The sequence below is a fragment of the Sorex araneus genome, chromosome 3 (genome assembly GCF_027595985.1).
Source record: "Sorex araneus isolate mSorAra2 chromosome 3, mSorAra2.pri, whole genome shotgun sequence".
Lineage (NCBI taxonomy): Eukaryota > Metazoa > Chordata > Mammalia > Eulipotyphla > Soricidae > Sorex > Sorex araneus.
Window position 1 is genome coordinate 150,618,301 of NC_073304.1, and position 12,294 is coordinate 150,630,594.

The window sequence follows — 12,294 nt, forward strand, 5'->3', positions numbered from 1 at the left end:
TTTATGAAGTGTTGAGGGAACACTAGTTCCATCAGCACCAGAGAAGAGCCGGTATCACAAAGACGATCAATAAAAATGGGACCAACCAAAGAGAATGACATGCTGATTAGCTGTCTGGGGCCGTAAGAAATGCACATCATTTAAGTCTTGTCTCCCCTTTCTTTCTTTAGAAAGAAAGCAAACCAGTTCTGGTAGCCAGCCAGCCAGATCCAAAGTTTTGCCAAGGTACTGAGAGGGCAGAAACTCACTGCGTGTTTTTAAATATTCCAAATAAAAGGGAGAAAACTTTATTAAGAAAATTTATTTGCTGAGCATTGTTTGTCACAAAATCACAAGCAGAGACAAAAAAAAACAAACGACAAGCTAGTCACACATGGCTGATCCAGGTTTGGTCCCCAGAACCCACCAGGAACGATTCCTGAGCACTAACTCAGGAGTAAGTTCTGAAAGCACCACTGGGTGTCACCCAAAACTAGAAAAAAAAACAATAATCTTGCCCCCAAATAACCATGATTATTTCATTCCTTTCAGACTCCTTTCTATATGTAAATAACCAAATATTTATATGGAAATGCATATTTATAATTATGTGATAATTTATATGCAAACACTTTAAATAATAAATATATGTAAAACAAATTGTAGTTACATGAAAATTACATTTATATACGTATAGATATACATAAATTATACAAACATTTGTTTGCTGATAGCTCCCATGGGTTATTTTTGTGACCTAGAGTAAGCTGTACCAGTAGAGCTCAGAAGTTGAGATCATGTGGTAGGAAGCCAGATCTCTAAGGTTCAATCTTCAGTTGTGCACCCTACAAAATAGGGGTCTTTATTTAAGGGAACTGTATGAATTGAGCTCACCTGCAAACTGTAGGAAACAGAGGTATTTCCTCATAGTACTTATGAAAAGAAATAAATCTCTCTATAAAAGCATATGTATGCATTCCACATTGCATGTTAAGAAAAAGATGGGGCATTCTTTAAGATTAGCAAATATGTCTGAGTTAGAAGATAGAAATGGTTCAAATCAGCCCTACCTTGAGCTAGTATACAAGCTCTTAAAGACTTTTTAAAAATAGCAATTTATTCTCTGAGTAGCTGCTGTGGACAATAGTTCTTTGGTGAAAATTTCAAATGCAAAGAAAACCTAGGGATTAAGGTGGAGTGTCAGAGTATTATTTCACATGCACCCTCTACATGTAAGAACAACTCTCCCGGCTTCTCCTTCCAGCACCTATTCTATCAGAGCAAAAGTCAGTTTCTGTACATCTCTCTTCCTTTGAAAATTAGGTAGAGAAGGTAAGGAGTAGGTCTCTAATAGTTTATTTTCACATAGAACTTGGGGAGAGAAATAGTGGATGAGGAGGACATTTATTAGCCAGTCTCATTTAGTGCCTCAATTATTGCACCTGATCTTGAAAGATGTGGTTAATAACCTAGAATGATCTGGATAGCATTGAGCAATTGGACGAATCCATTGTTTTGTATTATGATCCATTTCACCATTGATCAGTCATCTTTAGGGTCTACTTTTATTGTTGTTCCAAAGGGAAGTCGTAATCTAAATAAAAATTCCCATATGGATAACAAAATCTACCTCATTTTAATCCTAATCCTAAATATAAATAATCACAAATAATAAAAATGAGATGCTGTGCCACAATATTTATATGTTGTTATAAATTTATTGGGCATCAGTTTCCTGCCAGGCATTTTATCCATTGCCTGGAGCACCCAGCGTTCCCTCACAGAGTAAATGCCAAGCTAATAGATATAGTTAAAGGTTATTAAAATAACCAAGAATTTTGGCTAATTTTAGCTCAGCTTTCTAAAGTTGAGCTAAACCTGTGGCCCATTCTAAACTAACCTTAGCCTTCATGTGATCTCAGGTGCCGCTTTTACAACCATCACCATTTCTGAACATGGCAGTTTACTCCTTCCCTGGTATAGAGAGATGTGTTTGTAATGAAACTCTAGTCTCCATAGCCACAACCTCCCTCTCCCAAAACATCCTCTGTCATGTCATCAGCAATCTTTCCCGCTGCCTGCATGCCACTCACAACAGTCACACAGTTGCCCTTGGAGAACAGAGAACTAAAGTCCACTTCTATTTTCCATGATACACCAGCCAGGAACTCGATGCTCTAATAACCATCTATTTTATGATAAGATCAGTAGCCTTGCCTATTGTTGAAGTGTTTGTTTGTCTTGTGAATGGGTGTTGTACAATTTAATTATACCACCTTACCCACAATCAATAAAAGATTAAGACATACCTTAGCATAATACAAGATACTATTTATCCCCAAATTAAGTAGCAATGCAATGATCTAAAGTAAACCACAGATTCGTGGGATTTTCACACGTGATCTGATCTTTCTCACTTAGCCAGTTCTGGCCTTCTGTCTTCCCTCTAGAATTGTTTAGCTCATTAAATGGCTGATTTCTCTGCCCTCTAGTCTTCCATATATATCTCACCCATGTGCATGTGGGGCCTGCAGGTGACGGCTATGATTTGTGGTATCTGTTGAAACCAATCAAATGATCCAGTTCGGTGTCATGCCACAAGTGCTAAACCCACACACCTACATAGGTAATTTGACCATCCAATACATTGGAGACACCTTTCAGCCTCCTGTACAGAATGATAATCCTTACCCTAAGGTAAGGATCTAGGAATCATTAATACAAATTTATCTATGTCATGATTTCCAGTTTCGACTTTGCCCATCTTTTCAGGGCTGTGCTACACCCAAGTGATTGCTGTTTCTGAGAGGGTCAATTTGGTGGCAAAATATCTACTGTCAGTCTTTACTGCCAGCATATGTGGGAGATCCAAATAGGGTCTTGGCTCTGCCACCTTCCATCTGTGTGTCTAGAAGTTCTTTCTGAGCCTTGGCTCTTCACTGAAAATGGGGGCCATCTTATCTCCATAGCAGAGCTATTAGGAGATTAACAGTACATGCAAAGAACTTTCATGCGCTCATTAAACACCAGTGCCAAATTCTCTCTCTCCTCAAATCTACCCTATCCCTTCTACCCTCATTTTTTACTTTCTCATACAGGAAACTGCCAGTTTTATGGCCTTTTCCTCTAATAATACTTCTCAAATCCATTTTAGCCTATATATATATCTATAGCCTTATTTCTATAAGGTTTTTAGGAAGCTAGAGCCAGAAAAGGTATTGTGAATGAATCCATTTCCTGGAATGCTGGCCAGGTATGCAAAAATAAATAAATAAAGTTATTCTCTTAATAATTGTTGGACTGATCTGGGCTAAACACTACCAGAGAGAATGAAATACTTGGAGAAAATTTTATGAAAAGAAATTTATGAAGCTACATCAGGAGCTTTGATTTTTTTGTATTCTTTTGGCTTAATTATTTTACAACTAGAACGTTGTTATTTTAAGGGAAACAATCTCCAAATACTTGTGTTTAAGATGTTTACTGTGACGTTATGATAGTAAAAAGAACTGGAAATAATAAAAATATCAAAGGATGGATTACCACAATAATGGAATAAATATTAGGTTGTTAGTAAAAATGACATTGGAAATTATCACAATTTGACACAAAAATATGAGCATATTATCATTTAAAATATATACATAAAAAAGGATAATTATGCAATCCAGTAATTTCATGCCTTGGTATATACCGAAAGGAGTTGAAGCAGGGAGTTGGACAGGTATTTGCAAACTCATATTCACAGCAACATTATTCACAATAGTCAAAAGGTGGAAACAGGGGCCGGAGCGATAGCACAGCGGGTAGGGCGTTTGCCTTGCATGCGGCTGACCCGGGTTCGATCCCCGGCATCCCATATGGTCCCCCGAGCACTGCCAGAAGTGATTCCTGAGTGCAAAGCCAGGAGTAACCCCTGAGCATTGCTGGGTGTGACCCAAAAAGCAAAAAAAAAAAAGGTGGAAACAGCTCAAGTGTCCATTAAAGGATAAATGGATAAACAAATGTGGGGCGTACACGTCAATAGAATATTACTCAGCCAAAGGAGGCAATCCTCACACATGACAATATGGATGAACTTTGAAGACAATAAATTAGATGAAATAAGGTCATTCACAAAGAAACAAGTAAAATTCCACTTAAATGAAACACACAGAGAGTAACCAAATTCACAGGCACACAAAATAGAATGGAGGAGTGGGGAAGTTCATGTTTAGTAGGCATGAAGTTCAGTTTGAAAAGAAAAATACTTTTGAAGGTGGATAATCGTTATGATCACACATTAAGTGAATGTACTTGCTGTCAAAAAATTGTTACATGTAAAAATGGTTAAGATGGGGGGGTGGAGGACAGAGAGATAGTACAGTAGGTAAGGTACGCGACTGACCAACATTTAATCCCTGGTACTCCATATGACCCCTGAGCACCATCAAGTGATCCCTGAGTGCAGAGCCAAGAGTAAGTCCTAAGCACTGCTGGGGGTAGGTCAAAAACAAAAGTCAAAAAACAAACAAAAGAAAATGGAACTCTTCTTTACTTTCAGACAGATTCATCTGTGTATATTTGATATCCATATATTTGCAGAATCTCGCATGGTAGAGCCTGGCAAGCTACCCATGGTGTATTCGATATGCCAAAGACAGTAACAATAATGGGCCTCATTCCCCTGGCCCTGAATGTGACAGGGTCGAATGAGACGTTACTGGCACCTGCTTGAGCAAATCGATGAACAGCAGTACGACACTGATACAGTGATATTTGATCACTACACATGTGCATGCATATATGTATGCATTTGTGCAATGCATACAGGTAGATATACACATACATGAATGAAATACCTAAATGAAATACCTAAGGCTTATGAAACCCAAAATGTTAACAGCAAATGTGAAATCCAAACTGTAATGTGATTTTTACTTACATTTTTAATATTAGGAATACATATTACTTTTTGGTGTGTTTTGGCTTGGGGGTCACACCCACCTGTGCTCAGGGACTAACTCCTGGCTTGGCACTCAGGGATCACTCCTGGTGGGCCTGGAGGGACCATATGGAATGCTGAAGATCAACCCCAAGTAGGCTATGTTCAGGCAAGTGCCCTCCCACCTGTACTATCACTCCACTCCTGGAGGTCTTACTTTTAAAGTCATTTTCTTAAAAACAGTGTTTCTTTAAATCCACTGGGGTTTGCTTTGACCAAGAAAGAGGCGGGCCCACAGACAGGCTCTCACATGCCAAGCGAGGAAATTCTCCATTCTATGCCCTGCCCACTCGCTTTACAAGGCAGTTTTAGGATTGCAGATCTTGTAAAGATTCTTTCATCCACCGTGAGCTTTGTTGGAGAGCATTTATGAGAGCTCTGAATCTCAGAAATGAGATAACTTGATTATTTTCAAGAACACTTCTGCCCAACAGCCCAGAAGCTGTGCTGGAACTTTCAGACTGAGCGTCCGAAGGAGACTTGGGGTGCCAACCTCACAGTGCAGTGGGAGGCACTGAGATTTGCAATGTGACTGCTGGTGAGACAGAACACCCCTTTTTGTCCCTTTGTCCCTTCACTGATAGGAGGATGTGCTCAGGGGCCAGAGGGATAGCATAGTGGGTAAGGTGTAAGACCGCTATACATGGTAGCCATTCTAGGCTCAATTCCTGGCACCTCATTTGGACTCCTGGGCATCACCAGGAATGATTCCTGAGCAAAGAGTTCAGACTAATCCCCGAGAACAGTTAGGTACGGCCCACCCACCTCTTCAGAAAAGAAGATGTGTTCAGGAAGCAGTGACACTTCTTTCAAATCACACTCCAGGATGTCCTGCTCCAGCAAGCCTTCCTGGAGTAACTCCTCAGGATCATGGTCACTTAGCAGTCATGGCATCACAGACACCTCTGTAAAGTTGTGGTCAAGATTTACATGCAAGTCCTTCGGTGATTTTCATGTTGATCCTCAACAGTCCTCTGGAATCTACACAAAGTCAAAGGCTTTGCCTGCCCTTCCATTCCCTGCAGGGAAAAGCAGTCATTTGTGATTACCTGGGCTTCAGGAAACTCCCAATCAAAACGGACCCCATATGTATTGAGCACTATACTTGGCCTGATTACAAACCAAAAGGTTCCATTTTGTCCTTAGAACAGATCTGAATCAGTACTGTGTTACCTTGTTTCCAGCTATATCAAGCTTCCAGAAACTCCCTTAACACACAGGCCTTGTTAGGAAGGGTTATTACATGTGCTTGTTTTTCTTCCTCCAGCTGGTAAACTTGATACGCTTCAAGACCAAGCTCATATAATAATAGAAAACATTATTAGTCTCTTACAATATGACTAAAATAAGTGACGTGCTTGTAATAACCTGTACTTATGGAACATAGCCAACAAACTAGTTTTTTCTGGTGTTTCCCCTGCATAGGCTGCTGTGTATTTTCTTAGCAAAGCTGGCTTCAACCTTTCTGTTGATTCTTTAGTTAATAAATAACAAATGTCCTTCCCACCCAATGCTAGTCACCTAAGTAAACTGTGATTGATGACTACTGCTTACAATGTAGGGATCATCTATTTAGCAAGATTCCACATAGTGTGGTTAAATTCCAGGCACTGTGCTGGTGTAGAAAGGAGGATGGAACGCAGATTCAGTCCTGCTTTTGAGGAATTCTCATGTGTATAAAGGAGAACCTAATAAATAGAAATTTCAGGTGATTAAAAATACCCTATCAAAATACATGAAGGTGTGATTTGGACCAATGGGAATCCAGGTGGCATGTCTTGGAAGGCTTCTCAGAGAAGGTGATGTCCAGAGATAGGACATACTATCAGTGGCCAGAGTGACCACGGAGTTAAATCCCTGCTTTTCTCACACACAGAATATACACTTTGGACAAGTTATTTAATGTCTTTGGCTCTCGATTTCCTAATCTATAAAATACGTGACAGTAGGAATATCTACTTAGTAATCACTTCTGCAGCCAGATCATCCACCCCCTCTCCACCCCAGCATCTGTGTCACGTACTCCAAGATCTGATTCCAGGAGGATCTGCATCTCACCAACCTCCTCTTGCTGTGAAGAACCACCAGTTCCAAGCCCGGTCCTCAAATGTAGTCAATTATTTTTTGATCAGACTCTTTTCATGACTTTTTTATTTTTGGTTTTAGGGCTAAACCTGGATGCTCTCAGGGCTTACTCCTGTTCTGCACTCAAGAATCAAGACTGGTCACTTGGGCTACCAAATGCGGTGCCTGGATTGAACCTGGGTTTTCCCCTAGCAAGTCCAGTGACTTCCCTGCTGTCCTATCTTTTATCTTCTTATTTATTTTTCTTCTAAAAATCCTGTCTCCCAACAGTCACACTTCTGAGCTTCTTGTTCTATTCTTTGCCACACTTTGCATAAATGGCCATGTGGTTTGCTCATTCTGTTTTAGTTCAAAAATTATGTTCATTCCTAATTTTATACACATGATAACTATTCTTTATCAGAAAAGTTGAGTCACTGAATTTGAACAAAGCATTTGACAAGTCTTTTATACAATCCTTGTAGAGAAGTTAGAAGAATTGTGGATGTGTATCCGGGTAATTATATAATTGCAAAACTAAAGGCGTGATGAGTAAAACAGTATTTTTCTTTTTATAATTTAATTTTTAATCATATTTTATAAAATTGAATCACTAGGGGCTGGAGTGATAGTACATTGGGTAGGACGTTTGCCTTGCACACGCTGACCCAGGTTCGATCCCGGGCATCTCATATGGTCCCCCAAGCACCACCAGGAGTAATTCCTGAGTGCAGAGTAACTGAATTACACCACCAGGAATAATTCCTGAGTGCAGAGTGCAGGAGTAACCCCTGAGCATCACTGGGTGTGACCCAAAAAGCAAAAAAAAAATGAATCACTATGAGATATACAGTTACAAAGCTGTTCATAATCAGGGTCCAGTTATACAATGGACACCCATCCCTCCACCAGTGTATATTTCCCACCACCAATGCACCAGTGTCTCCAGATTTCCTCCTGCCATCCCTCACCCTCCTGCCTCAGCCTACCACTATAGAAGACATTTTTCTTCTCTCTCTCCCCCTCTCTCTCTCCTTTTGGAAATTATTGTCTACAATATTGCAGTACAGATACTGAGAGGCCATCATGATGTTTCGCCCATTACCCACTTTAAGCACGCACCTCCCATCCAGAGTTGTCGCTTCCAGCTATCATTGTCATAGTGGTTCCTTTTCTATCCCAACTGCCTCCCAGAACTTGAGGCAGGCTTCCATTCATGGGCCAATCCTTCTGGCCCTTGTTTATATTGTCCAAAATAGTATTTTTCTTAAGATAGCAGTGTGTAGTCCCATACTAGCATTCCATCCACAATATATGTTAGATAAAGTTTTATTAATTATTCACATATTTAGATAATTTCTGAAACAGTTTCTATCAAGGGACTGGAGCGATAGCACAGCAGTTAGGGCATTTGCCTTGCACGTGGCCAACCCAGGTTTGAATCCCAGCATCCCATAGAGTCCCCTGAACACTGCCAGGAGTAATTCCTGAGTGCAGAGCCAGGAGTAACACTTGTGCATCACCAGGTGTGATCCAAAAAGCAAAACACAAACAAACCAAAAAACAGTTTCTATCAAATTTTCAGATTGAAAAAAACTGGGAAAGATAGTAAATGTATTCAAGTCTGAATTAGCTTTCAAATATACAGCAGACTGTGGATGGTTGTCAGATTATTGTTTCTATGGGGAATAAGCACTAAAATTCTCCTAATTCAGCATAGTTATGTGTGTCATTCAGCCAATATGATTATAATTGATAAGTCTAGCTCTTTCATGAACTTTCCCTGCTATAATCAACTGAGTGTATGTTTATGCCTCACTTAAAAATGGTGTGAAGTAGGCTAGTATTTATATCTAAACAAACATACTAAATTTTTGTGGCTTAAAGAACAGAACTTCAGGGGTTAATATGTGGCAGGTGAAGCAATTGTTTTGCACGTGGCCAACCTGGGTTCAATCTCTGATCCTGCATGCAGTTCTCCAAGCCCTGTCAGGAGTAATCCCTGAGCAGCACAGTGTCAGGAGTTTCCCCAAAACCGTAATTTTAATTATTTTATTTTATTTTATTTTGGTTTTTGGGTCACACCTGGCGATGCACAGGGGTTACTCCTGGCTTTGCACTCAGGAATTACTCCTGGCGGTGCTCAGGGGACCATATGGGATCCTGGGATTTGAACCCGGGTCGGCCGCGTGCAAGGCAAACGCTCTACCCGCTATGCTATCACTCCAGCCCCAACCACAATTTTTAAAAAGAACATATTGGTTGAGTGACACACATAACTATTCTGAATCAGGAGATTTTTAGACCTCATCCCCATAGAAACACCAATCTGACAACCATCCACAGACAAAAATGTTTTCATAAGAGTTCCAGAATTCAGGTGAGTTATTATAGCATCATAACATAAAACAGAAATTGGAAAAGATGCATTTAAGAAAGAATGAAGGTGGGGCTAGTGTGATAGCTTAAGTGGTAGAGTCTAGTATGTGCAAGACCTGAGTTTGATCTCTGCAGCATTGCATGCCTCTTCTGCCCAGTCCCCAAACAACACCAAATGTGTGCCTGGTGGCTCCTGAGTACTGATAGACTCAAGTACTAACTGTGAGGCCAACAGCACAGGCCAAGCACCACCAGCCACGGGCTCAGGCCCACAATACTGCGAGGTTTAATTCTTATTATTTCTAAAGGGAAAAAGGCAAAAACCACACCACTAATGAAGTGTGGCAGTGAGAACCCTTAAGCCAAGAATTCTCTTGTGGAAAAGAGTGGAGTGAAAATACAGGTTCATTGTGGATTCTGCACCCAGAAACAGACTCAGTTGCCCATAGATCCTGATATCAGGTTCACAGACTCCACACACCAGCTATGGACTCTGGCAGCAGACCCAATTACATGCTGTGCCAGTTGGCCTGCCAATAATCTTTGGCTGGACTAATTGGCAAAAGGTTTTCCCTATTCAAGCACATACTGCGAGAGGTAATAGGTCTTCAAGTGCACAAACACCAGTGCAAGACTGTAAATATTATAAAGAATCAGGAAAGCATGATACCACCAGAAGAACAAAAAAAAAAGACCTAGTAAATGACTCTAAAGAATGGTTACCTACAAATTACCTATAAAATCATTCAAAATAAAATTATGAAAGATGCTCAGTTACCTATAAGAGACCACACAGTCAACTACATTTAATCAGGAAAACAATAGTCAAACAAAACTAGAAGCTCAACAAGGAGACAGAAACTATATACAAGAACCAAGATGGAAAGTTGGAACTGAAGAACACAATGGCTTGACTAAAAACCTGAAAGAAAGCATAAATAACAGACTAGATCAAACAGAAGTAAGAATCAGTAAACTTGAAGATAAGTCATTTGACATTAAAAACCGAAAGAACAAATTTAAAAGTCACAAAACTTTATTGGACGCTGTCAAATAAGGCAATATACAGTGAGTGCTAGAAAGAGACAGAAAAGAAAGAGACAAAAAAACTTACTTTAGAAGCTAATAGTTGAGAACTTCCCAAGGCTATGGAGGGAGATAAATATACAAACTCATGAAGCTTCAAAGATCCTAAATACACTGACTTGAAAGAGTTATACATGAAGACAATTATATTTATACTGTCAAAAGTCAAACACAAAATCAGAAAGAGAAAAAACTAAAGTAACTCCTTAATGTGATTTATATGGTAATCCTATATAAAACTGTATGAAAATTTTCCAGTAGAAACTTTAGAGGTTCAGAAAACCTATATTATATTTTTATCCCAAATTTAGAAGGCAAAAATCTTCCACAAAGAATAATAGCAAACAGAAGTAACAGAGTCAGGGGTCAGGGATTATGGTGTAGAGATGAGCATATGTATGTCTCTAAGCGACACACCCAATAATACTGTAAGCATGAGATACAAACTACAACAAACTGTACAATATGCCTGTCGAGGAGGCAAACTGAGGGAAGGAAGCTAACACTGGTGATGGGATTGGGGTTGGAACACGTTATGCCTGAAACTCAAACTTTGAAAGGCATTCAAAGCTATGTATAACTTTGTAATTCACACACTTTAATAAAAAGAGATAAAGCAAGAAAAGGATTTTCACAACTAAGGGGATTAATTAGCTCTACACTTGCATTCTAAAAGTGCTAAGTTGGGGAGTTTTTAACAAGCTGAAATCTAAGAACTGCTATTTGTATTCATTACACCATATTCAAGTGTGAACCACTGGTGGTATATGCCAGAGTCAACCTGTTAAGCTTTAAACAAAAGAATGTTAGTCACAGAAAAGATAGCAAAGCATAAGTTTCATTGTAAAATTATACAGACAAATACAGAAATTAAAAAAGCATAAACCACTTTTAACTATTGTTTGAAAGTTAAAAGGCAAAAGTATTAAGAAGAAAAATCTTACATCAATACATACTGTATGTAAGGTAAAAGTGTAGTCGGTTTGTGATATATACATATTGTGATGTATATATATAAAGTTGTTATCTGTTCAAAGATAAACTTTTATAACATTAAAAAATTCTATGCAAGATTCAGGCTGCCCACAGAAGAAAAACTACAGCTGATAAAAATAAATAAATAAATAAATAAATAAATAAATAAATAAAGGAAAAAGAACCATAGTATGTCACTGCACTGTAGCACTGTCCTCTCGTTGTTCATCTATTTGCTCAAGCAGGCACCATAACGTCTCCATTGTGAGACTTGTTGTTACTGTTTTTAGCATATCGACTACGCCATGGGGAGCTTGCCAGGCTCTGCCATGCAGGGGGGATACTCTAGGTAGCTTACTGGGTTCTCCGAGAGGGACGGAGGAATCAAACCCAGTTCAGCGGTGTGCCAAAAAAAATTATTGAACCACAAAGGAATATAATTAAATTAGGTTTAAGTAGAAAACATAAGTATGAATAAGCCATAAAAGGCATAGATGGAAAAGGAGTTCCATCTATGAAATACAGAAATCCATTCATTAAGGTGAACATGGAGGAAATAAGACAAGATCACAACAATGTAGAAAAGAACAATGAATATTGAGGACAGTGAGTAGTATATTATAGAAGTCAAGAGGAGTGATAGTATCAAGGTTAGAACTGTCAAATATTTCAATGTTACAAAGATCAAGAAAATGCTAGATGGAGGGAAGATCACACAGGTGGTGGGATTGATATTAGAATAATGTATGCCCAAAATAATTGTATCATTAATAGCTTTGTAAATCATGGTGTTCTAACAAACATAAAAAGAAAAAACAGAAAATGTT